General features: G+C 46.7%; 1 long non-coding RNA gene across 1 annotated transcript; it reads right to left on the bottom strand.

Annotated features, from left to right (window-relative positions):
• On the bottom strand, positions 272-1,398 carry LOC110267963. Its single transcript, XR_002355948.1, has 2 exons — positions 588-1,398; positions 272-331 (listed from the first exon to the last, which is right to left on the bottom strand). It is a non-coding gene; the product is annotated as an uncharacterized LOC110267963 (long non-coding RNA).

The raw sequence follows: 13,283 nt of genomic DNA on the forward strand, positions 1-13,283 counted from the left end.
ACCAAATCAGAAAGAGATGGAACCCTAAACTTGTAGAGAAAACTGATATAATTGATTAATAGTGTGTCACATGTTTACAATGAATAATCCCCAAATATATAGCATACAAAGAAGAAAAAAAAATAAAAACAAAACTTTAATTCAAAGAAAACCTATTAGAAGCCATCCAACTAACTACTCTTAACAAAGACGACAACATTTAAGATTGTATTTAATTCAGAAGAAACAACTAAAGACTAATCAAGTAAACTAGTTTGTGACATCTTGTCAGTTGCATTTTAATCAACAACTAATCATTAATTAATTGATGATTAACATACATATGCATATGCTTAATTAATTAATCAAATACGCTACGTTACTAACAGCATTTCTGTCAACTTCTGTCAACTCTTATTTATAATTGTGTTTAATGGAAGTGTCTTTGTAGATGTGTCTAATAAAAATGTCTTTTTTATGACTGTGTTTAATAGAAGTGTCTTTATGTCTTTATAGATATATTTTGTAAATGTGTCTCTTTATATATGTGTTTAAAATATAATAATTAACTATTATTGACAATAAATTGACAGATAATATATTGGTACCCTATGCTTTTCATTAATTAATTGTTGATCATTTTCTTCACAACAAAAGCTCTCCTCACTAACTCATATGGTTGATATGCCTACATCAGCATAATATAATTAAGAGGCACCAAAGTACAAACTAAGATGGATTTTGTTAGAATCACTACTAAAACCGAACATTTTAGTTAAGAGGAATTATAGAGGGCTATAAGTGCTGGTCAAATATATATACTAAATTGTGCTGGCCCTTGAACTTTTCGCTTTAGTATATTAGGCAGCAGGAGCGTAGTCATAGCCATCATCGTCATCATCACCTTCCATGAAACTTGAATGATCATATTCACTATTATCCTCTTGTGGAAAGCAATTAGTAGTTGCAGGAGCATAGCCACCATCACGATCATCGTTTTCAAGCTTGTTGCAGTAAGGGGCAACATTAACCTTGGAAGTGGAAGACATTTTTGTAGAGTAAGTAGTTGAACGAACAATGCAAGTGTATGAATGTTACTAAATTGGTGCACTATTATATCTGTGTAAGAGGCTAGTGGTGTATGTGTTTGGATTGTTGTGTTGAGTTTGAATTGGTTTGGAAGAGAGACCACTCTATATAGAGCAGATAGATAGTGGGAGGACCCCTTTAATTTGGTGACTAGCCACGAGCCAAGCTTGTGGATTTAGGTTTGGGACATGTGCATCTCCCTAATTCCAATGATGCATGGTGCTTGGTTTCTGCGTCCACGTAGACCAATTCATACAACTCAGCATATACACGTTTGATTGGGAACATATAGAAGCCAGGTTGTTGATGTTGCTGGAGTGTGCGTGTCAATAAAGCACACACACAATTCTTCTTCATCAGTGAAAGTGTAAGCTTATTAGATATGTATAATGCTACTAGATTTGCGTTGGCCCCTAATTTAATCAATAACTGTCTGGCTTGTGTATCAAGTAGAATATAGAATCTTTATCGTTAATCATTTTTATCACAATTCTATTTTTTTTTTTAGATACTCCATTTTACTAAGGAGTATATCTAATTTTAAATTGATGTTCTATGCCTCGTAACTTTTTGGACATACATGTCAAAAACTTCTGATCTTTCATGTCATTTTAGTATAATTATCAGTAAAAAAAATGAATTACTTCTTGTTATTGAATAATAGGCTGCGTTTGTTTTTGAGAAGATGATAAGATAAAAAAGGACAGAGAAACAAAATTTTGTATTCTTGTATTTTGTTTGGTGATAAACTAGAACAAATTATGAAAATCTAATTTATTCTCATTTTTTTTATTTAAAAAATTTGAGAAGAAAAATATAATACTAAAAAAATATAATTATAAAAAATTAATAAAAAAATAAAAAAAATAAAAATAAATTGTGTCCCTTATTAGTGTCTCTATGTCCTTCCTGTCAGAATGGACACAAAATACACTAATTCAATATCTCTGGACACAATGTCTTTATCCATGTCTCATCTGTCAAACACGATTTTGTGTCTCCGTATCCCTGTCTCAGTGTCCTGTCTCTGAAAATAAATGCAGCTATAGTGTCTCATCAAAAATCACAAATATAAGTGAGAACTAAGCTTTTACAAGATTGATACATCTCTATAATATACTTTATAATATACTTGGTAAATATCTCATCAGCTGTTTTTGATATAGTAGCTTTAATTCATAAATATAAAAATGATCATTGCCACAATTATAAATTATCTTCATGTATTTTTAATGCAATTTCTATGACATCAATCCATTTTAGTAAAAATTTATAGTCTTCGTCTTTACTATTTCCATAAGAGTTTTAATTTTCCTATCATGTATGATTTGTGAATCTCCAATTCAAACCTAAGTGCATGTATTGTGTTCGGTAGGTCGGATACCGGACGGGTTGGGTTGATATCCTGATTAAAGAAGGGGAAGTCGTCTGGTCGCACGTCTCTGGGCTGAGGGTAGGCGAGGTCCCGAGCTCTTCGGATGTAGAGGGGGGTGTCACCTGCAAAGACACTCCGATGCTCAAGTCAGTGAAGTGTGCAGGCGAGTAAAGATTGAGTGGTATGTGACGTACCTTGGGGGAAGGGCAGGTCCTTCCCCATTTATACCGTGTCAGAGGTGGGCCCTGCAAGGATAGGCTCACCTTCTTCGAGACCTCCCTTGCACAGCTGTAGCGAAGCTGTCAGGGACGCGTGTCCGGGTCGGCGACCAGGCGCCCTGATCCCAGCCGTCCGGGTCGGGTGGTGCTCGTGTCGGGCCGGCCCGCATTCAGTTTGGGCCAGGCCGTAACAGTGCCCCCGACGCGCCGGCAACGACCGTAGGGATCGTTGGTGGCGTGTCATCTCCTTTCGTGTGTTGTCACCAGGTCGGCTGTCCGTGGAGGGGACATGCCCCTTGCGTACGTGTCCGTTCGTTGTTGGAAAACTCTGTATGCAAAGACTATTTTGCCCCCAGGTCTTTCGCGCTTCCTGGGTGGCAGTTTTAAACAGTTTTGCTTCGATTTTTTCCTTTCCCACTCTTACTTCTGCTATTTCCCCACAAAATCTCAGAGCTTCATTCTAGCATCCCCGCACATCCTTCCTTCTTCCTTCTCAGTTTTTGCAACCAATTCAGGTAATCTTTGATCCTTTCTCTTTTCTGCTTCATTGTTGTGCGTCTGTTGCTTGTATTTGCTCCGTGTTCTAGTTGTTTCATTTGATTTTTGTTGGTAGATGACTTTTTAGTGCCAAGTAGATCCGTTAGGGGAGGGGACCATTCCAGGGTAGGCTTTTAGGTAGTTTGCATGATGGATGACTTTTAGCCATGCTTGATCTTAACTGTTGAATAGGACGAACATAGTTTCTGGGTTTTTTCTGGACTCCCGACCTCATAGACAAATGGAGTGGTACCCCCACTGTAGGTATGCCTCGCATCGTTTCCCGGGCTTCTCCTTCTGTCGCGAATTACGACCCCTACGCCTGGGTGACTAAGGATGTGAAGGACTCGCCAAATCAGATGGACGAGGGGGAGTATGACGTCTTTGTTCCCACCCCCCACGAACGGCTGTACGAGATTAATTTCCACTCCCCTCGGGTTGCCGACTGGATTTGGTTTTACAAAGCCATGTTCACCCAGGTAGGCGTTTGCATACCATTTTCTGACTTCCAGATGGTGCTTCTTAGTCGGATATCCGTGTCGCCGTCGCAGCTTCATCCAAACAGTTGGGCTTTTATCCGCTGTTTCGAGATGGTGTGTGAATATCTCGAGCTGCCGATGTCTGTGGACGTCTTTCTTTTCTTCTTCAATCTTACTAACCCTTCTAAGGAGGGGAAAGCGAGGAAAGGGTTCCTGTTTTTCTGATCTGCCCAAGGTCGGAGGATATTTGGCTTGTTCGAGGACTCTTATCATGGGTTCAAGGACAAGTATTTCAAGGTCCGTCCCGTCAAAGGTCACCATCCCTTTTGGTTGTCATTGGAGGGGGAACGCCTCATCCCGACTTATTGGAGCTTCGGGGTGGGGTCCAACACTTTCATTAAGGTGACCTATAAGGGGATGTCCCCCGTAAAAAAGAGAATTGCCGACGTGTTGTGGGCGGTCTTTGGAAAGAACCACGTGAACCCCACCTCTTTATGGGCGAATGGGAGGTCACCAGGAGTTATATTTGTGAGCTGTTTTGTCTTATACTTTTGTGTTGTTTATCCTTTAATCTGTCATTGCCGACTTCACGACTGACGTATTTGTTTGTCTGTTGTAGTGGAGATGTCTGCTTCGGTTACCGGGCTTGAAGGTTTAGTTAAGACCTTCTTAGAGGATAGCGACCAGGAGAAGGCTGACGAGAAGGTTGCCGGGAAGCCGGAAGACCCTACCGAAGAGAAGGAGGATCAAGCTGTGCCTTCGCCTCGGGACGCCGAGGCGTCCGACAAGAATTCTGCCGAGACGCAGGCTTCTCCTATTCCCGATGAGACGGCTGGCATTGGGCAGTCGTCCTCTACCCATCGGGAGTATGACGATCTGAAGCTTGTCCCTACTCCCAAGAGGCAGAGGGCATCCTCCAGCCCGGAAGGAACTCTCACCGTGATGGAGAGGAACTTCGATGCTGGGGCCTTTATTGATAATCAGCTGATTCCTGGTACTGATGATCACTTTCTTAGTACCGAACTCGCGGGGCAGGCGAGGTGGATGTACCGCACCCTTCTCCGTGGAGCGGTGATATCTCGGAAGGCCGAGTTCGAGTTGTCGGGCATGCAGGCATTGTGAAGGAAGCTTGATACTGCTTCCCAGGCCAACAACGAATTCAAGGTCCAGGTTGAAAAGCTTCAGGAATAACTAGCCGCGGCAGAGAAGGGGCACAAGGATGCCGAGGAGAAGGTTGCGTCCTTTGAGAAAAAAATGAAGGTCTCTGATGCCACCGTCTCCCATTTAACCGAGCGGGAGATGACTCTAGAGAGCCAGCTTAACACCGCGCAAGGTCGGGTGGTCGCTATGGAGAAGGAGCGTGACGCGGCCGTCTCGTCGGCTGAGGCTGCGCGAGCTGAGGTGGAAGAGCTGAAAAGGAAGTATAGGGCGGTCAGGGAACACGGAAAGAACGCGATCTTTATGACCGAAGAGGCTCTCAAGGCCCAGGTGAAGATCGTGGTCCCTGACTTCGACACGTCGGCTATCGGAGTCTTCAAAACAATTCAGGACGGCAAGATTGTTGACATGCCCCGAAAGTGAACTCTTGTAACTCGCTTTTTATGTGGATTCGTAGAACACTTGTTGAGACTGTTAACTTTTTGTTATACTTTAGTGGTCACCTGGTCGGCTTATAATTATCGCCTTTATCTTGCTGTTTAGTAGCATTTTTTGTTTTGTTACCATTTTTTCGGTGTGGACTTATTGTTTGTGTCCGTTTTGCCGTTTGCGTTGGTAACTTTGGTTGAAACCGTCTTAGTCTTATTATTGCGGCCGTTTTTGATGGCTATGATTCGATTGGCTCTCGGGGTGATCAGTCCTGGGTTGCCGTTGAAGAGTGCGATGGTGTGGGATACATATTGGGGAATAGTAGATGGGAGAATTCAAACAAGTAAACATTAATCGTCAGCTAAACAAGTTTATGAACACAGTAGGCACTTAATGGAAGTAAATTACTAGAAATTAAAAGGTTATCTAGCTCGTCAGGCCACTTAACCGGTGTACCTACGCTACGAATAGAATCTCCTCAGGTTACTTGCATTCCATGTCCTCGAGATTTCTTTGTCGTCAAGTCTCTCCAGTTTGTAGGTGCCTTTTCCAAGCACTTCTCTGATTCTATAGGGACCTTCCCAGTTTGCCGCCAGCTTTCCTTCCCCTGGGGTCGGTAGCCCGACGTCGTTTCATCGCAGGACGAGGTCTCTTTCCTCAAACTCCCTTTTGAGGACCTTGGTATTGTAGCGTAGGGCTATTCATTATTTCAGTGCTACCTCCGACAAGTGGGCCATCTTTCTGGTCTCGTCCACCAGGTCTTTTTCCACCGCTTCTTCTACTCCCGTCAGAAGTAGTCGCGGGCTTGGTTCGCCAATCTCCACAGGTATCACCGTGTCGACCCCGTATGTTAGGCGAAAGGGGGTTTCCCGTGTAGAGCTTTGCTCGGTTGTTCGGTAGGACCAGAGGACCGAGGTGAGCTCGTCGGCCCATGGGCCTTTTTTGCTATCTAAACGCTTCTTGAGGCCTAGCAGGATGACTTTATTTGCGGATTCCACTTGTCCATTTGTCTGAGGGTGTTCGACCGAGGAGAACTTTTGTTTTATCCCCAGGCCGGTGAGAAACTCTGCAAACTTCTTGTCGGTGAATTGCGTCCCGTTATCCGAAATGACGATTTCCAGAATGCCGAAACGGGTTATCACCTGCCTCCACATGAACTTTCTACAATTGGATGAGGATATGCTGGCCAGCGGTTCAGCCTCTATCCATTTGGTGTAGTAGTGGACGGCAACTATGAGGTACTTAACTTGCCCTGGGCCAACCGGGAAGGGCCCCAAGAGGTCGATTCCCCATTGTGTAAAAGGTCGGGAAGACGTCAGTAGGCTCAACTCGGAAGCTGGCGCCCTATGGAAGTTGGCGTTCTGTTGATACTTGGCGCATTTTTTCACGAATTCTTTGGAGTCATTCATCATTGACGGCCAGTAATATCCAGCCCGGATGAGCTTCCTTGCTAGGGCTTTGCCCCCGATATGGTGGCCGCAGCATCCCTCATGGACTTCTCTGAGCACGTAGTCCGTCTGGTCGGGATGTAAGCACTTCAGCAAAGGTTGGCTGAGTCCTTTTTTGAATAGCTGGTCCTGTATGACCGTGTACTTGGCAGCCTCCCTTCTCAACGTTTTGGCTTCCTTCCCGTCCCCAGGGAGTTTGCCGTTTTTCAAGAAATTGGTGATGTGGTCCATCCAAGAGGGGCTCGTCTTGGTCAGGTGTGGAGCAACTGCGGATTCTTTCGTGATGCCTTGGATAAGGGAGCGGTTGTCGGTTCCAGGTTTCGTGCTCGTCAGCTTGGATAGGAGGTTTGCTCGTGTGTTCCTTTCCCTTGGGACGTGTTGGACCGTGACCTCCTCAAATTGTTTGCTTAGCTCTTTGACCCTTTCCAATTATTTTTGTAGCAGCGAGTCTCTGGCTTGGTAGCTTCCATTTGCTTGCGCGGTGATGACCTGCGAGTCGCTACATACTTCCAGCCTTGTGGCCCCGACTTCCCGAGCTAGAATCAAACCCCCCAGAAGGGCTTCGTATCCTGCTTGGTTGTTTGATATGAGAAACTCAAACTTAACCGATTGGTAAATAACTCTGGTCGGGCTTTATAGGATGATCCCGGCGCCCCCGGACATATGGTTGGAAGCTCCGTCTACATGGAGCTTCCACCGTGTGCCCGTGTCCTCGGTTCCAGTTACTTCTACTAGGAAGTCCGTCATTGCTTGTGCCTTAATTGCGTGTCGGGGTTCGTAGCTCAGATCGTATTGGGATAGCTCGATGGCCTAGGTCATCATCCTCCCCACCAAATCAGGTTTTTGGAGCACCTGACGGATCCCCTGGTCCGTTCTCACGACCACCTGGTGACCCTGGAAGTATTGTCGTAGTCTGCGGGAAGAGATCAAGAGTGCTAGTGCCAGTTTCTCCAGCTTGCTGTACCTAAGTTCTGCCCCTTGCAGCACTTTACTCACAAAGTAGATCGGTTGCTGGGCCTTCCCTTCTTCTCACACTAGCACCGCTGCAAGCGCTGCTTCTGTTATGGCTAGGTATAGGTAGAGTGGCTCTCCGGCTCTGGGCTTCCCGAGCACAGGGGGTGCTGCTAGGATTTCTTTGAAGTGGTTGAATGCCTCCTCGCACGCAGGAGTCCATTCAAACGCTATTCCCTTATTCATCAAGTTGAAGAAGGGTAGGGCCTTTGCTGCCGATGCACCGAGGAATCGGGACAACGTGGTGAGCCTTCCCGCCAGCCGCTGAACGTCTTTGATGCAACCCGGACTCCTCATCTGGAGTATCGCTTGCACTTTTCGGGGTTGGCTTCCACTCCCCTTTGGGTTATCATGAACCCCAGGAACTTTCCGGCCTCCATGGCAAAGGCGTACTTAAGCGGGTTGAGCCTCATACCGTGTTGTTGGAGGGACGTGAACACATTCTCCAGGTCGCTTAGGAGGTCATCGGGTTGGGCGGTCTTCGCAAGGATATCGTCCACGTAGACTTCCACCGTTTTACCATGAGATCGCTGAATATTTTGTTCATCAGTCTCTGGTACGTCGCCCCCGCGTTTTTCAGGCCAAAAGGCATCACCTTGTAGCAGTAGGTCCGTCCTGGCGTTATGAACGCTGTTTTATCCTCATCTGGCCGGTGCATCGGTATCTGATTGTAGCCGGAGTAGGCGTCCATGAAACTTAGATACCGGTACCCCGCGGCCGCGTCGACGAGTGCATCAATGTTGGGGAGGGGATAACAGTCCTTGGGACATGCCTTGTTGAGATCAGAGTAGTCTACACACATCCTCCATCTTCCATTGTGCTTTTTTACCAGGACCACATTTGACAACCAGGTAGAGTAGTCCAATTCCCGGATAAACCCTGCTTCAAGGAGGCTGGCCGTTTGTCTGGCCACTTCCTCTGTCCTTTCCTGAGACATTTTTCTTCTCCTTTGAGCCACTGGTTTGGCTTCTGGCCTGATGGCTAGGTGGTGTGACATGAGTCCGGAGTCTATCCCCGGCATATCGACAGGTGTCCAGGCAAACAAATCGCCATTGACTCTGATCATTTCCATCAAGGGCTCTTTTATTCATGGGGGAGGTTCCTATTCACGAAAGTGAACTTGTCCTCCGTGTTTCCGACCCTAAACTTTTCCAGGTCTCCTTCTGGTTCGGGCCTGGGCTTATCGTCAATTCTGGCATCCAAGTCGGCGAGGAATACCCCCAATGCTTCCCTAAATTTCTTTCTTAACGAGAGACTGGCGTTGTCGCAAGCGACTGTCGTTTCCAGGTCTCCCCTCATAGATCCTACCGACCCTTCTTCAATTATGAATTTCATTACCAACATCCTTGTGCTGATGACTCCTCCTAGGTCGTTGATGGTCTTTCTCCCCAGAATGATATTGTAGGCGGTGGAGTCTCGTAGGATCACGAACTCCGCCATTATCGTTCTTCTCCCCTGGCTTTGTCCCAATGAGGTCGGTAGGGTGATTATGCCATCCGGCTTGATGAAGTGGTCGCCGAGCCCTACGACGTCGTGCTGGTGAGTCTGTAGGTCGGTGTCCTTTAGGCCTAAAGCGTCGAACACATTGCGGAACATGATGTTCGAGTCTGCCCCGTATCTACAAGGATTCGCTTGATGAGACCGGTTCCCACTCTGGCCGTTATGACCATGGGAGGGCTTTCTCTGACTTCGTCGAACCATTGGTCTTCCAGGCCGAATGAAATGGATGGGTGTTTCCTCGTGCTTCGTGCAGAGGATGAGGAGACCACCAGAACTTTGGCGTCTTTCCTGTGTGCCAACCTGGACCTAGGTGCCGCATTCCTAGCTGTTACCACGTTCACTATCGTGAGGCCTCGGTCGTCGTCCTCCGGTCCTTGGCGTCGCTTTGCTGCTTGCGTCCTATCTTCGCCGTCGTGGTCGCGATTCCGTTGTCTCGGCTCTCTAATGAGGTGGGAGAATTCAGCTAGCTTTCCACCCCTGATCGCTTGTTCTAATGCGTCCTTCAAGTCGAAGCAATCCTGTGTCTTGTGCCCATAGCCCTTGTGATAGTCACAGTAGAGGCTTCGGTTTCCTCCTATTCGTTCCTTTAGTGGTCGGGGCTTTGACAAGATCCCCTTTTCGGCGATTTGTTGATAAACTTCCATGATTGGTGCGGTGAGGGGAGTGTAATTGGTGAACTTCCCGACACAAGGAAACGGTCTGGGTGCCTTGCTCGGACCGCCGTCCCTGGCGTGTTCCTTTTGTCCTTCTCTGCTCCCGCGGTGCCGGTTTTGGTTGTAAGAGGGCTGCCGTTTGTTGGCGGCCACGACTTGGCTGACTTCTTCGTCGTTGATGTACTCCTTGGCTACACATTGAATCTCCTGCATGGTCCACACTGGCTTCGAGGTGAGGTGCTTTCTGAAGTCCTCGTTCATGAGTCCGTTTGTCAGGAACAAGCTCGCAACTGAGTCCGTCAGCCCGTCTATCTCCAGGCATTCGTCGTTGAATCGGTCAAGGTATTTCCTGGTCGGCTCTCCGAGCTGTTGGGTCACTCCAAGCAGGTTGATTGGGTGCTTTGCTTTTGCAATCCTAGTTGTGAATTGGGCTAGGAAGGTATGGCTGATGTCCGCAAAACTGGTCACTGAGCCTTGCGGGAGGTTATTGAACCACCGTATTGCAGGTCCCGCCAGGGTGACCGGAAAAGCGCGGCACCTTACCTCATCTCCCACTCCTTCCAGGTTCATCATGGCCTCAAAGGCCGTGAGGTGTTCCAGCGGGTCTTGCGTTCCATCATACCTCATGTCCGTTGGCTTGTCAAAGTGTTTTGGCAGCCAGACTTCGAGGATGGAACGGTGAAATGGGGTCACTCCCATTATCACGGGTCCCCGCGTTCTCGTTGTTCTCCCTCCGTCGTCCTCCTGACGAGTGTCCTCGTGGTGGTGGTCCGTCGTACGCCACCTCTCGTGCCTGGCGTAGATGAGGGGGTCGTGGTGCCTTCTCGCGCGACCTCTTTTCCCAGCGCTCTCGAATTCAGCCTGAGGGCTGGCTGTGCGTCTGGAATGGCTCCTTGAGTAAGAACGAGAGTGGCTTTGCTCTGGGGTGTGCTGGTCGTGTCCCCGGTCCGCTAGCCGGCGTTCCAAGTCTTGCATCCTGTGACGTAGTTCCTACATTATTCTGCCGTGGTTGTCGCCGGTTCCCCCGAAGGGGCGTCTTTCTAGGGATCGTGTGGTTCGTCGTGGGGGGATCTTGTGCGCTCTTCTGAGGACGCCACGATGGGTTCCCCTCTTTGCCCGGCTTCTCGCCCTGCTCCTCCAGGGCCTTGTACTACTTCCATTCAGACGTCCTCCCCACAGACGGCGCCAATATTCGATAGGTCAGATACCGGATGGGTTGGGTTGATATCCTGATCAAAGAAGGGGAAGTCGTCTGGTCGCACATCTCTGGGATGAGGGTAGGCGAGGTCCCGAGCTCTTCGGATATAGAGAGGGGTGTCACCTGCAAAGACACTCCGACGCTCAAGTCAGTGAAGTGTGCAGGTGAGTAAAGATTGAGTGGTATGTGACGTACCTTGGGGAAAGGGCAGGTCCTTCCCCATTTATACTGTGTCAGAGGTGGACCCTGCAAGGATAGGCCCACCTTCTTCGAGACCTCCCTTGCACAGCTGTAGCGAAGCTGTCAGAGACGCGTGTCCGGGTCGGCAATCGGGCGCCCTGATCCCAGCTGTCCGGATTGAGTGGTGCTCGTGTCGGGCCGGCCCGCATTCAGTTTGGGCCAGACCGTAACATATTGCGTAGCCTTTCTTCATTATTTGACCAAAACGAAGTATATTATGAACAAGTTTAGGAACTAACAAAATATTATAATTGATTTTTATCCCGCAGTCTTTTTCAGTTTGTTTGTATCTTTTGCAATTACAGCATTATAAAATTTTCACGAACCAACAATTCTTCTCCAAGAAGTTGATTTTCTTGTATATGTCATATGGAGGATATATTTCCCAAATTTTCAGTTCTTTTTTTATTTTTCTAGAAGTTTCTTGTCTTCGAGAATTTTATTTTTTTTATTTGTTATTTGGATTTGAGACTTTATATTTAGTTTAGATTGAAATGCATATTCTAAAGAATTTTCATAGTCTTGATTTATCAATTTTTTTTGGTGTCTAAACAAGGAAAGAAACAAAGCAAAAACTATCCTAAATCCGAGCGGATGATTCGTTGGAGATCAACACCAGGCTCAGACCAAATAACATGATTAGAGTTACTCTTGGCACCATATTTAGCCATCCAATCCGCAGCTCTATTTGCTTCTCGGGACACCCATTCAACGTGAACAAGCCAAGGACGAGATAAAAGCTCCTGAATCTTGTGAACCAAATCTGTTACTTCAGATGAATACCCATTTGTAAGCTCATGCATGATGGGCAGAATGTCAAGGCAATCCGTTTCACATATAATATCCCTCAAACCGCAATCCCAAGCTAAAACCAGCCCCCTCCAAGCAACAAATAATTCACATCTGATTATAGACCAAGGGGGAATACTTCCAAAGTAGCCCGAGATCCAATTTCCCTTAGAATCTTTAATAATACACCCAAATCCCGCTAAATTTGAATCCATATGCAAGCTTGCATCACAATTAACTTTAAAACTATTGCCTATCGGTGGTTCCCAACACAGGCAATTTCGGAGAGACCTAAAGGCATTGCTTCGATTCCTGTTAACCTGTAAGTCCTTGGCGGTAATTCTGGCCAAGGCAACAACCTTATGGTCTGTCCAAGGGTTGTCAGTGTTGAATATGTCATTGCACCTATGTCTCCATACCCACCAAAGCCCTGCACCAAAGGACGCCTCATTGTTAGTCAGGGCCTTCCGAAACCACTCTTCAAGAGCAGTACCAGCCGTCGAGTCCAGAATACTAGGATCCAACATATACTAGATTGCCTTTGATCATTCACAGTCTCTAAGGCAATGCTCCATAGTCTCCTGCGCCTTGTTACATCTCTTACACATTGGTGCACGAATTGTGAATCACACTTTTCACAACGCGTACCACTAACCAGCAAGTGCACTGGGTCGTCCAAGTAATACCTTACGTGAGTAAGGGTCGAATCCCACGGAGATTGTTAGTTTGAAGCAATCTATGGTTATCTTGTAAATCTTAGTCAGGAAGTCAATTATATTTATCAGTTGAATTGCGAATAACCAAGAGAGAATAAATTAAAGGTTACTTGTTGTGCAGTAATGGAGAATATGTTGGAGTTTTGGAGATGCTTTGTCTTCTGAATCTCTGCTTTCCTCTATCTTCTGATGCAAAATAAGTCTCTAAAAGTTGTTTAAATACTAAACTAGTAGCCTAGGGTTACAAAATATGAGTGGACTATGATGGAGGATGTAGAGATCCACTTCTGGGGCCCACTTGGTGTGTACTGGGCTGAGACTTTAAGCAATTCACGTGCAGAGGCCATTTGTGGAGTTGAACGCCAGTTTTTATGCCAGTTTGGGCGTTCAACTCCAGCTTTTGATCCTTTTCTGGCGCTGGACGCCAGAATTGGACAGAGAACTGGCGTTGAACGCCAGTTTAC

The sequence above is a fragment of the Arachis ipaensis genome, chromosome B10 (assembly GCF_000816755.2).
Source record: "Arachis ipaensis cultivar K30076 chromosome B10, Araip1.1, whole genome shotgun sequence".
Taxonomy (NCBI): Eukaryota; Viridiplantae; Streptophyta; class Magnoliopsida; order Fabales; family Fabaceae; genus Arachis; species Arachis ipaensis.